The following is a 12,399-nucleotide window of genomic DNA, read 5'->3' on the forward strand; positions in this document are numbered from 1 at the left end:
AACAGCTAACTCAGGCTTGTGTGCAGTGGCTCTGTAACAAGCAGGATCTGGCAAGGTAGGATCTTGTATTCCCCGGGTGCTGGAGAAAGATCCAGAAGAAATAGTCCCCTACCTACCTGAAATTGCTCCAGATGCCCTACAGTGCTGACCCTGTTCTCTCTCCACACTCTAAGGAACTCCACACACCCAGATTTGGGGAACCATTTGGGGCAACTGAAGCTTTCCTTTAGTTTCATGACCCCAAGGTAGTATTTCTTGATCTTTTGGGGACTAGGAACTCCTTGGAAAATAGAATTGAAATGATGGGTTCTCTGCCCAGAAGGATGAGCTCCATGTGGATGTGACCTCACAACATTTTGTAGCATTAAAGTTCATCACAGTTCCTTTCAGGATGGCCGTGCATCCTTGGCTGAAGCACATCTGCTGAGTATATCGAACAGTGATACTTTCCTAAGCCATCTAAGTTACATGTAAAAAGAATATTATACTTCCTGAGTACTTCACACTTTATGGAATGCTTTCCCCTCCATATCCTCCCAATTCTTACAGCCATTATGTCCAGGATGAGAACGAGGCTCCAAGGAATTAAGTGACTTTTGCCCAAGGTTCACATATAGATAGTTAAAGTTTACTACAACCACCTGCCAGGCATATTAGATATGTTAACTCAAATTTCCCAACAGTGCCACCAAGCAGACATCCTTATTAGTCATGGTTTGCAGATGGGTAAACTGAGATTTGGAAAATCTAAGTAACTTACTCAGGCTCATACAGCTCCAAGTGGCAAAGCTGGGATTTAAACACAGGACTGTCTGAGTACAAAGCACATCTTGGTCTCATAAGAGATCCATACAAGGCGAAGCAAGTGGTTTTGGTTAACAAAGGAAAGGATTTTGTTTAAAAGGAGAATGTCAGGAGTGTATTTATATCGGAGTTTCTCCGATACAGATATAGTTTTTCCTCCGGAGCAGGAAAACAATGTGTGTTTTCAATATACTTAACTGTCCTTAAAAACCGTCCAGATCTGGGTCTTTCAACCAGGCCCCAGCACCGCAGGCCCCATGCACCTGACCCCAATAACAGCAAGCTCTGGGCACAACAGCACATCTGCTGCAAATGCCCTGAACCCTCCCAGAGCACTCCACTTTTGCTACTTGATTTTTCTGGCATTTCAGTTGGCCCCCATCTCTTGAACTAGCCCCATGCATGCCCTCAGACCCACCAAACTACTTTCTTTGGAGTCCTGGCCCGTCCCTCAGATGTCTTTGAAGCTCATCCTCTGTTCTTCATCTTCCCTTCTCTAGTATTCCCTGTCCTGCTCCCACTCTTGGCCAAATCAAGACTATTTGGTCAACATCCTCCAGCCATGCATGAGCTTCTCCCCTCCAGCTGGGTCAGGCAATAATTCTGAGTGATTTAATATGCTGCATTCTGGTTTTACAATCAGCCTCGTGTAAGTTGGTTTGGTTGACATGAATCAGACATGCACTGATTAGACTCAGCTCAACGGTAAATCTGAGCCCTACATGTCATTGTTCCCCTGCCCTTACTCTGGCAGTCTGAACACCAGTGAGGTATTCATGTAGCTGTGTGCATCCAGTTACACATTTATTGAGCACCTACTGAGTGTAATGTCCAGAGTTACATGCGGTGGGCACATAAAGAAGATGAACATTTTTTGAGATCTTATATTAAAGCAGCCTCTTGGCTAGGTACTTTATACACATTCTTATTCAGTGATAAAAACACACAGCTCCTGACTTAATGTGTATATATTTTTTAAAAAAAATTGGTAACAAAAGATATAAAACTGGCTTATGCAAAAAAAAAACCCTCATATTTTTTCAAAAAGGAGCTAAAAAAATGCAATAAGATGTAGAAGAGGCTTATACACTAATATAAGGCTTATATACTAATTATATAGTAATCCTTCTGCTTTAAATGGACTTCCCTATATTTTTTACAGAGAATTCCTTTCTTCTCAGTCATTGGCATGCTTATTTTCCTTTTCCTTCCCACAGATGGCAACTATCTTGCCCATCACATGTCGGCAGCGATTCCACTTGTTCAGGCAGCCGATCAACGCAATGATACGGACCCCATGCATCTTGATTTCAGCGTGGCATTTGACAAATGCTTTACCTGGTGCCCTTGAGGATGGGATGGGAAGATGAAAATTGGGTCAGAGGACAGGAAGTAGAGTCATAGCTGGATGAGCAACCATAGTCAAAGAATGTTGATTAGTTTTTCTGTGTCAATGCAAAGGAGGTCTCTAGTGGCAAGCCTTAGAGCTCTGTCCTTGGCACTGACCTCTTTGGCATTGTTACCTGTGACTCAGAAGATGACATGCAAGGTGTTCTAATCAAGTTTGCAGCAGACACAAAGCTGGGAAACATAGTTACCACTACAGATGACAGAATGGAAATAAGAAATGACCTCAACAGGAAGGAACAAAGGGCTGAAACCAAGATGATGGAATGAGAAGAGAGAAATGCAAAGTCCTGCATTTAGGTTAAAAATTAATTGCATGAGTACCGGATAGGGTAGACCTGGTTTGGCAGCAGTCCATGCGAAAATGACCTATTTGTTTGTTATTCTGCAAGTTGGCCACTCGCTCAGCCTGGTCCAACTAACTGTGTTATGTGGTTGATACATGATACATAAAGTGAACACAATCTTGGCTACATTAAGGGAAGTGAGTCTCTGGTCTGGATCATAACATGGCCTCCATGTGGTCAGAACTGGTCTATCCTGTCAGGAGCTCAATGCTCAACCCTGAGCATTACAAGGTAAGAGGGACTTTGAGAAATTGGAGCATGTTGTCAGGATGGCAGCCAATGGGGCAAGAGCTGAAAGTCATGTCCGTGGGGAAGAATTAAGGGAGCTGAAAATGTTGGTCCAGGAGGAGGTGCAAATCAAGGGACACGTGAGTACTTCCTGGAACATGTAAAAGGGTTGCCATGAGGAAGCAGGGTGACTTCCTCAGTGGGGATCTCCAGACCAGACATTTCCAATTCTGGGACAGATGACATGCATGTGCCCAACATAGTCCCATGGGATACCCTCATTTTCAGACTTCCCCCAACATACTTACAGCAAAACAAAGAACTAAACAATAACATCATTGTCAACAATCAAAGTCTCATTAGTTATGGTGATTCAGTGGCCTCCAGCAGGACTGTGGTGGAGGAGGAAATGTCATGGAGTCTCTGCTTCCCATCCTCCAGAAGGAAGAATATCCTTTAGACCATCAGTACTGAGGAAATTGCTTGGGGCTTCCTTGTAGGGATAGAAACTAAGGGGACTCAGGAATAAAAAAATCCCCAGTGCACAAGTGTGCTCCTGGTCTCATCTGCATTCATCTAGTGTTGCTAGTGAATATGGCCTTTCCTTGAGTTGAAATGTTAGAAGGCAAGAATTGGGTACGCATCTTGGCATCAAAGTTGGCAGAGCCAACTGAAGTTGGCTTTGTTCTAGGCTGTCTTTGTGGAGGTAAGAGTTCTCCAAATGGCCAGTGTGGCTCATGGGCACCCACATTGAGGATTGGAGCCAGATTCCCAAGTAACCTGTTCCTTTGTTATATTTTGCCTTGTTCCCTATGTTCTCCAATTTGGGGGACCTCTGATGGAAAGGTGGGTCCCTGGACAAGGATTATACAAATCTCTCCAGCATCTCCAATAGTCATGAAACAATTAAAGTCTACCAAAATAGACAGACCTGCCTACCTGCTGGAGACCTTGTTTGTTCTGAATTGTTTGCTTGTTTGCCAGCTGGGTGACCTTGAGCAACTTATCTAACCTTCTCTTCTCAATTTCCTCTTTTGTAAATGGAAGGTAATAGTGGTTCCTATCTCTAAGGATTAGTGTGAGGGTTGGATGAGATATTCCAGTTTTCAGCACATGGCTGGTCACAGAGTAAGTGCTCAGTATTAGCATACTTACTGACCTTGATGACTGACATCCAGGGGCAGAGATAAGATGGGGCATGGGTGTGCCCGTGACATGGCAGTTAACACCACACTCCTCTAATCAACAGTGTCCTGAAAGCAAGAGAGTAAAAGAGACACTATTATGGAGTTGTCTTGAATCTGCACAATTTAAGAAGTAAATAATTTGCAAATTTAGCCACTTTATTTTTAGGAAAAATTACTGGCAGCATATGTCACAACTGATCACACTGTTGGACATTGTGATACCAAGCTGAGAGCCCCTGCTTGTGGGTCTGGCTCTTAAAATACTGTGTGTGTGTGTGTGTATGTGTGTGTGTTTGTAAGAAAAAGAGGGAGCGAGAAGGAGAGGAACTAGGAGTCAAGGAGGGAGAGAGACAGGGAGGGGAGAAAGAAAGGGGACTTCAGGAGAGAGGCAGAAAGAAAGGGAGAGAAACAGCAAGAAAGGCAGAGACCCTACCCTGCAGACTGTGACTCAATAGGCCTTGGGAGGCACTAAGCTTCCCACCATATGCTTCGGAACTTTGAGAAGCACAGTTCCAGAAAATAGAAACTGGAGTTATTTATGGAATTGAAGCTCCCTGTACAAGGAGGGTCAATAGAAAGAGGAGCTTTCTAAAAAGCAGAAATATCCACCAGCAGGGGCACTGAACTCCACTTCTTGGAGCTACTAGCACAAGAATCCACCAAAGACAAGCAGAGCTGGTCCTGCCAAGATCCTGCCTCCCTCTCACAGGCAGTAGTGATGTTGTTGAACAAGATCTGAGTCCCCACCCCACCCTGGGGCGGGCTGAGAAGCACAGGTCTCATCTTATACAGGCTCTTTCCTTTCTTTGCTCCCCCACTTTGGGTGGTAAGGAGCTGGCAGAGACTTGAGGTCAAAGACTCCTTGACTGCCGTGGAGAAGGCTGGGAGCTACCCTCCTCTCAGAGGTGGCTACAACTTAATAAGGGGGCTCTTAACACAAACAAATCCCTAGGAACCTGTCTTAAAGAGTTGGGGGTGACTTTTCTACCATGTCATCAGCCACCATTTCGAGTATTTACAAATCCTCACTGCTGGAGACAATGTAGTGGGCGGGTGGTTATGAGCTGGGTTCTGAGTCAGTAGAAATATGATGCAAGCCACATATGTCATTTATAACTTCCTAGTAGTCACATTAGAAATAGGAAAAAGAAGCAGGTGAAGTTAATTTTAATAGCATGTTTTATGTAACTCAATATAATACCAAATGCTACTGTTTTAACATTAATCAACATAGAAAATTATTAATGAACTATTTTATATTCTCTTTTTTGTACTAAATCCATGAAATTGGGGTTATAATTTCTAATTGAAGTATATCTCAGTTCAGATGAACCACACGGCAAGAGCTTACTAGCCATATTTGGCGAGTAGCTACATTATCAGGCCACACCTCTAGCCCATAAACTATTCTGAAAAAACTCCTAGCTTTTCTACATACTAGCACATGATTCTGGGGCAAGTTATTTCACTTTTTTTAATCTGATTTTCCTTATTCATAATTAGTGGCAATCATAATTGTGGTCCCTCCTAGAGTTGTTATAAAGATTAAATGAGTTGAAATATATAAAGCATACCCATGTTAATGTATGTATACTTATGTAAAGGGGCTGGTACATAGCAAATGCTTAGAAATTCAACCCTCCCAGCCCTGTCACACAGGAAGGATGGTTTTCTTCTCTTTTTTATAGAGAAGGGCAGGAGTCTCATTTTATTTTTTGTCATATCTTTTTTACAGGCATGAACATTTATTAAGCACCTACAACATGTCAAGCTTGGAGCAAGAGATCATGACCTCATTAAATTCCCAAATAACCCAGAGAGGGAGAGATTATTGCTGTTTTAATGATAAGGCTCAGAGAGGTTATCTAACTTGTCCAAGGTCACATTGCAAGTCCAGGGCAGAATAGGGATTCAAATCCAACTCTCCTGATTTCAAATCCTGTTCTCACTGAACTATGTGATCAGAGATGAAAAAAGGTAGTCGAAGCCCTCAGAGCAGACAGTCACAGCTCTGGACCTTGCTCCCCCTCCCCCCCCCACACACACCACCCCTATTCCTCCAGTACTCACCCCCTCCACTGAACTGCCTCCCTCAGGATAGGATGTGGCACCAGTGCAGGATGAAGGGGAATTCTGCACAGAGACAGCTTTCTAGGCATTCCTTCAAATTACATCTCTTTGCGTGGCTCTCCCTGATCTGAAAGTACAGGGGCATGAAGAGGAGAGTTTTCTAAGTTCACAAAGAATGTTTCAGAATATCAGAACCCAGTTCTCATTTAAGTTCTGCCCACTAGCTCCACCCTTGAGTCCTCGGTGCTTTGAGTCCTGGTGCTTTGAGAGAAGGAAACGGGCCCCTTGGCCAGAATGACATAGCAAAGGGATGTGGCCGGTGCCCCTCCCTGGCTGCCGGCGCCCCAGGATACCCCAGCCTGCAGGTAAGAGGTGAGCAGAGGCAAAGGGCTAAGAGAAAAACAAGAGACCCAGGAACCAGGATCCAGTTACAGAAAGAAAGGGGGGAAAAGAGAGATAGTGAGAGCAATCGAGAATGGCAATGCAGCAAAAGGAGCTTTTAGTGATAATTAATAATTAACATTTCTAATGATGTCCCGGCGACAGGAAGAGGCCAGCACAGGGCTCTGGGGCACTAGGCAGGGTGACAGCGACCTCCAGGAGGACTGGCAGCCTGAGCTTCATTAACCTTCATGAGGCCCCCCATGAGTACTTCAGCAGCCCACCACTGCGATGGCCTCTGTCACGACAGGGCCAGGCTGGGGGGGAAGATGACAAAGGTGCAGGTTATGGGTAGACAGTGTTCTAGTAATTTCCTTTTCTGGACTCACAGATCCAGCTTCTAAGAAAACCAGGTATACGGCTTTCCCTTGACCAAGGCATGGAGCTGAGGGAAGGCAGACTCAAAGGCATAGAACATTCCTAGGGAATAATAAGAGACAAGAGCCAATGGGAGGAGGAAGGTGATGGCAGGAGAGAAAAGCAGGGATTGGGGGCAGGTATGCCAAAGCCAAGAGTGGGAGGGGCTGGTGGCGCAGTTATGACTGTGATGGTGGGGTTAATGTGACGGTCGGGGTCAGACTGGGTAGTGGTTGGTGCCTCCCCTTCCCCACGATTGCATGTATAGACACAGTAAACTCTAATGTGACTGCACTTGGAGACAGGGCCTCTGCAGACATTATTAAGGTTAAATGAGGCCATAAGAATGGAGAAAGGAGTGCCAGTCACCTCCCAACCCTCGGCCTGTCACACACAGAAGACTGTATGAGAGCATAGCAAGAAGGGAATGTCTGCAAAAGGAAGAGAGAAAAAGTCATCCAGCACCTTGATCTCGGGCTGCCCAGCCTCCAGAACTGGGGAAGTATATGTTTCTGTTGTTCAGGCCGCCCAGTCTACGGCACTGTTTTAAGGCCTACACAGACTAAGACAGGGATGGTTGAAGTGAGTGTGGCATGAATAGACTAGAAAAAGGCCTGGGGGTGAACAGACCATCCCAGTCGGCCAGGGACCAAGGGTTGTCCCAGGATGCAGGGCTTTCGGTGCCAAAATTGGGTCAGTCTTAGGCAAACCAGGATGACTGAGCTCCCTGGTTCCCCAGTACTCTCAGCAGTCGTGGTGGTGGTGGTGGTGGCTGTAGCAGCAGAGGAGGGCTAATAATTAGCTTTATATCATATTTATGTATTTATTCGCTTTCAAGCTGTCTTATTCCTAAATGACACAGATGCTTTAAGCTCTCATACATATACAGTGTTTTATGGATGCAAAGAAATTTCACAAACATATCTGCCCTGCCAACTCCAGCCTAGTCCCCAAAGGCCAGTAAGGACTCAGCCAGAGGGAGGGAACCTCTCGTCCCAAAGGCCCGAGAAGTCCTGGCCCCCAGCTGTGTGACAACAGTTGCCCAGGACCTCGGCCATAGGCACTTCCCAATCTTTGAGCTGGGTGAGGGCTGGTCTCAGCAGCCTTGGTAAATGCTCCAGGGACTTCTGGTAAAGAACAGTGTGCAGAGTTTATTGAAAATCCTACCTAGAGCAACTCATTTGTTGTGCTTTTGTATTTTGATATAATGTCAATCTTAAAGAAAGGTTTTAAGAATTGTATAAAAACTTCTCATATCCCATTTACCTGGATTCACCAATTATTCAAATATATATACAGACATATATCATTCTAATGGCAGTTTTATTTTCCCAGAGTGGGAATTTATGTATTTATTTTTCATTTCCTTTCATTTTTTTATCTAGAAAATGAAACAGAAATTAAGCTTTTTAGTGTGTATAATACAGATTGACAGCAGGACATACATAATTTATAAGTAAATACATACATATATTGAGGCATATGTATGTATATATATTTTTTCAGTTTTTAATTGTACTATTTTTTATTGTAGTAATATTGGTCTACATCACTGTATCTGATTTAGGGGTATAGAGACACACCTCTTCCAGATGTATGTCATGGCACTACACCCGCCACTTAAGCACCCATAATTCTCCACCACATTCATTGGAACCGTTCCCCCAAACCCCTACACCTACACTACCCCTCTGGTAGCCTCAATTCTACAGTCAGATTTCTAGGGTTTGTTTTTGGATTGGTTTTATCTGTTCCTTTATATTCCACATAAGAGTGAAACCATCTGGAATTTGTCTTTCTCCACTGACTTATGTCATTCAGCATAATCCCTTCCAGTTCCATTCATGTTGTGGCAAATGGTAAGATTTCATCCTTTTTTTGAGTAGCTGAGTGGTAGTCCTTTAAGTACACACACCACATCTTCTTTATCCACTCATTTGTCATCAGGCACTTCGGTTGTTTTCGTACCCTGGCTGTTGTAAATAGCGCTGCCATAAACACAGGAGTACAGATATCCCCCTCAATTAGTGTCTGTGTATTCTTCAGATACTGGGTGGAATTGTTGGATCATCTGGCAGATCTATCTTCAATAGTTTGAGATATCTCCATACTGTCTTCCATAGGGGTGAACCAGTCTGCGTTCCCACCGACAGCGAACATGGTCTCACCAACACTTGTTTCTGGTCTTTTTGATACGGGTGTGAGGAAACACATACATATATTTTGACAGTTCAACAACTGCTCAGTGTTATAAACACCTGCTGTCACAACCATGGGTGGTGAAGACCATGTTATCTGGGGCTGGGGATGAAGACCGTTTGACTAGAATGTGGGACGAGGCAGTTTCGGGGGTGATGGAAACCTTTGTGATGATTTTAGCAATGATTACACAAGCATGCAAACGTGTCAAAGCTTATCCTCTAAAGGTGCCCTCACATTTGGTGAGTGTAATTGTAGACAATTTTTATTTTAATAAAGTTGATTTTTGAAATGTAAATTCTTTTTAAAGTTTAGTAGCTTCTGTCCTGAAGGCCCAGCAGAGAAAAATGGATGTCTGAAGAAGTATGGACGCCAGGCCCTCAACACAGGTCCATGCCCTCAGCTATCACACGTGTCCACGGCACTTCTTATATGTCAGGCTCTGGACAAAGCACCTCACAAAATAAGCTCACTTAAATCTCACAAGAAGCCCATGGGGTAAGTGTTCTCATGGTTCCCATCTTACAGATGAAGAAGAGAGGTCAGCTAGGAACCCAAAAAGGCACAGCTAAAAAGTATTAAAAATGGTGTGTGCTTCAGGCAGGCTGGCACAAGAGCCCCTGGTCCTTAACCTGCGCTAAGCTGCTTCTTTGCAAGACAGAGAGGAACCAGTTGTGGTCTAAACGTGAACTGTCCACTGCATAGCAGGCAACCAAATGCTTAGGGCCAGCTGGTAGACTTCCCAGCTGAAAGCCCCCACCCTCAGACTTTCCTCCATCACTAACTCACCAGGTCTGTGAACCCATCACTAGTGCTTTCTAATTGTCCAGTTTTAGGAAACACCCAGGGCCACCTTTAGCCCAGAGCTGGAGACAAAGCAGGTCATCTGAGTTACTCTGTCCCCAGGAGATACTAACAGAAAATATGTACCTGTGTGATTTCCTGACGTTCTGTTTCAAGGGCTGGGCCTGCTTTCCTCATGTCCCGTGTGCTTCCTCTAAGTCAGTTCCTGTAAGCCAGGACTCTGTGGGGGAAGAGCTCAGGACAGGTCTCAGGAGACCTGAGTCTAGAGGGACTTTGCTACTGAACAGCCATAGAATGTGGGGCAAGATATCCCCTTCTCTGGGTCTCAGTTTTATATCTAGAATAGCAGGAGGTTAGACCAGATCAGGGGTTCTTGGTCTGTGGATCCCTAGGAAGTCCATGAATGGTCTTCAAATGCTCTAGGAATCCCCCCAGTTTATGCAGTGTTGTGTGTATGTGATTAAAAGGGCTTATAGAGTCATCTGATTTTCAAAGGGATCCACTATCCTCAAATTTCAGCATCACTCGCCCTCCAAGATTCTTTCTAATTCTAATATTCTGTGTCTTAATCTAAGGCTTAATATGCACACCAGCCTGGGAGTTTCATTTCCAGAGAATGACAAATGAGTCCCAGGACATTGGCATGGTGAGGGTTAGCACCAGGGTCTCTTGGTTGTAATCTTTCTCATCCATTCATTCACTCAACTTTCATCCACTAGAATATATATGTGTGATTCACATGATACCTTTTGACCCAGTTTCCATATATGCCCAGCCTTTCTACAAGGCCCCAGGACCTAATATAGTACCCAGCACACAGTAGGCACTCTATAAATATTTGATGAATAAAATAGCAAATGGGACAGCTGATTAAGCTCTTGGAATGGGAACATAGGGGAGAAAAGGCTGACCCAGCCCAAATCAGAAGAGTCCCGAGACTAAAATCCCCAAGTTTTAGGTTAAAACCCCAGTTTTAGCATCAGTTTGGCTATACACTAACTTTTCCATCTGCAAAATGAGGGAAGTATACAACCTATGTTCCAAAACACTTTCTGGATTTAAGATTCCACAATGTTAAAACCCTAGCCACTCAGATGGGGTACTGGGAAAAAGCAATGCCTAAGCCCTATGCCAGGGAGGTCTCTAACTTAGTGTATTAGTTATCTATTATTTAGTGCATTAGTTATCTGGGGTTGTATAACAAATTAGCCTGAGTTTTAGCAATTTAAAACAGCAAATATTTATTATCTCACACAGTTTCCGAGGGTCAGGAATCTGGGAGTGGCTTAGCCAGTTGGTTCAGGCTCCACCTCCCTCCTGAGGTTGTAATTGGCCAGAGTGGCAGACCGTCTGAAGGCATGACCAAGGCCAGAGGGTCTGCTTCCCAGCTCACTCATATAGCTGCAATCCGGAAGCCTCAGGTCCTTGCCACATGGGTCTTCCTTGTGATGCTCATGACATAGCAGCCAGCTTCCCCCAGAGCAAAGGACCTGACAGTGAGCACAATGAATGGTGAATGCACCAGCTTTTTATAACCTAACCTAGGAAGTGACGTATAGTGGTGCTTGGCTTAACAGTTTCAGTCGGCCCATATACCATCTAGCCCAGGTGCTGGCAGGCTAGGCCACCTAGCTTTGTGTAAGTGCAGCCCTTGACACTGGTGCCTAGTGATACATCCCTCAGAATGTATCCTCGTCATTAAGTGACATGTGACTGTACTATAACTTCTGTTGAATTTCACTGATTATACAGATCAACCTTGGCGGGAACTACACAGGAAGTGGGGAGGTAGGGATTGTTGAGGGTCAGCTGGGAAGCTGAGTACCACACCCAGGCTGGAGCCAAATCCCACAAGACCTCATTTCAATAGAACCATTGCTCATAATGACCACTGAAGTCCCAGTGGGAAGAGTTTGGTCATTGGCCAGCCCATGGCATCTGTAGGACATCCTGCTCCTTTCCAAAGCCAGACAGGAGTTCTTCAGGACTCCTCCCTATCCCTGACTGCCCAGTATAGCCCAGCAAGGGTGAGAGAAGAGCAGGTCAGAGGCTCAGCAGGGACCAACCCAACATCACCCAGAAAAACCTCAATTAAGTAGCACAAAGTGAGTCAGGACATTTGCTTAATCAGATTTTTTGTACTTGACTACCTCACACTGATAAATAAATCTAAATACTGTAGTTAATGATAAAGAGACAAATGGCAGGCAAGTATATAGCTATTATGTAATGGAAGAACCCCTCCAAAGGTCTATATCTATCATCTTGCATCCACTCTACATCTAAAAATATCGTGGGCTCCTGCCAGATCCAGAATTATCAATGAATGATCCATTACCTCTGCTTTGCTTGTGAAGGTAAAAAAGTGAGATAAAACATTTTAGGAAGTTTTTTAAATCAACATTTCTAACAATGCAGTCTTTCTGCTGAACTTCCATCTAATTAGGAAATTAAATTAACCAGACCATTTCACTTCCTCGGTAAATGGGATTGGATTTCTTGTGGCTGCAGCTCAGACTCCTTTCTGTTCCCTGCACATCCGGCACTTGCCCACC

Source organism: Talpa europaea (genome assembly GCF_964194135.1).
Source record: "Talpa europaea genome assembly, chromosome: 10".
Lineage (NCBI taxonomy): Eukaryota > Metazoa > Chordata > Mammalia > Eulipotyphla > Talpidae > Talpa > Talpa europaea.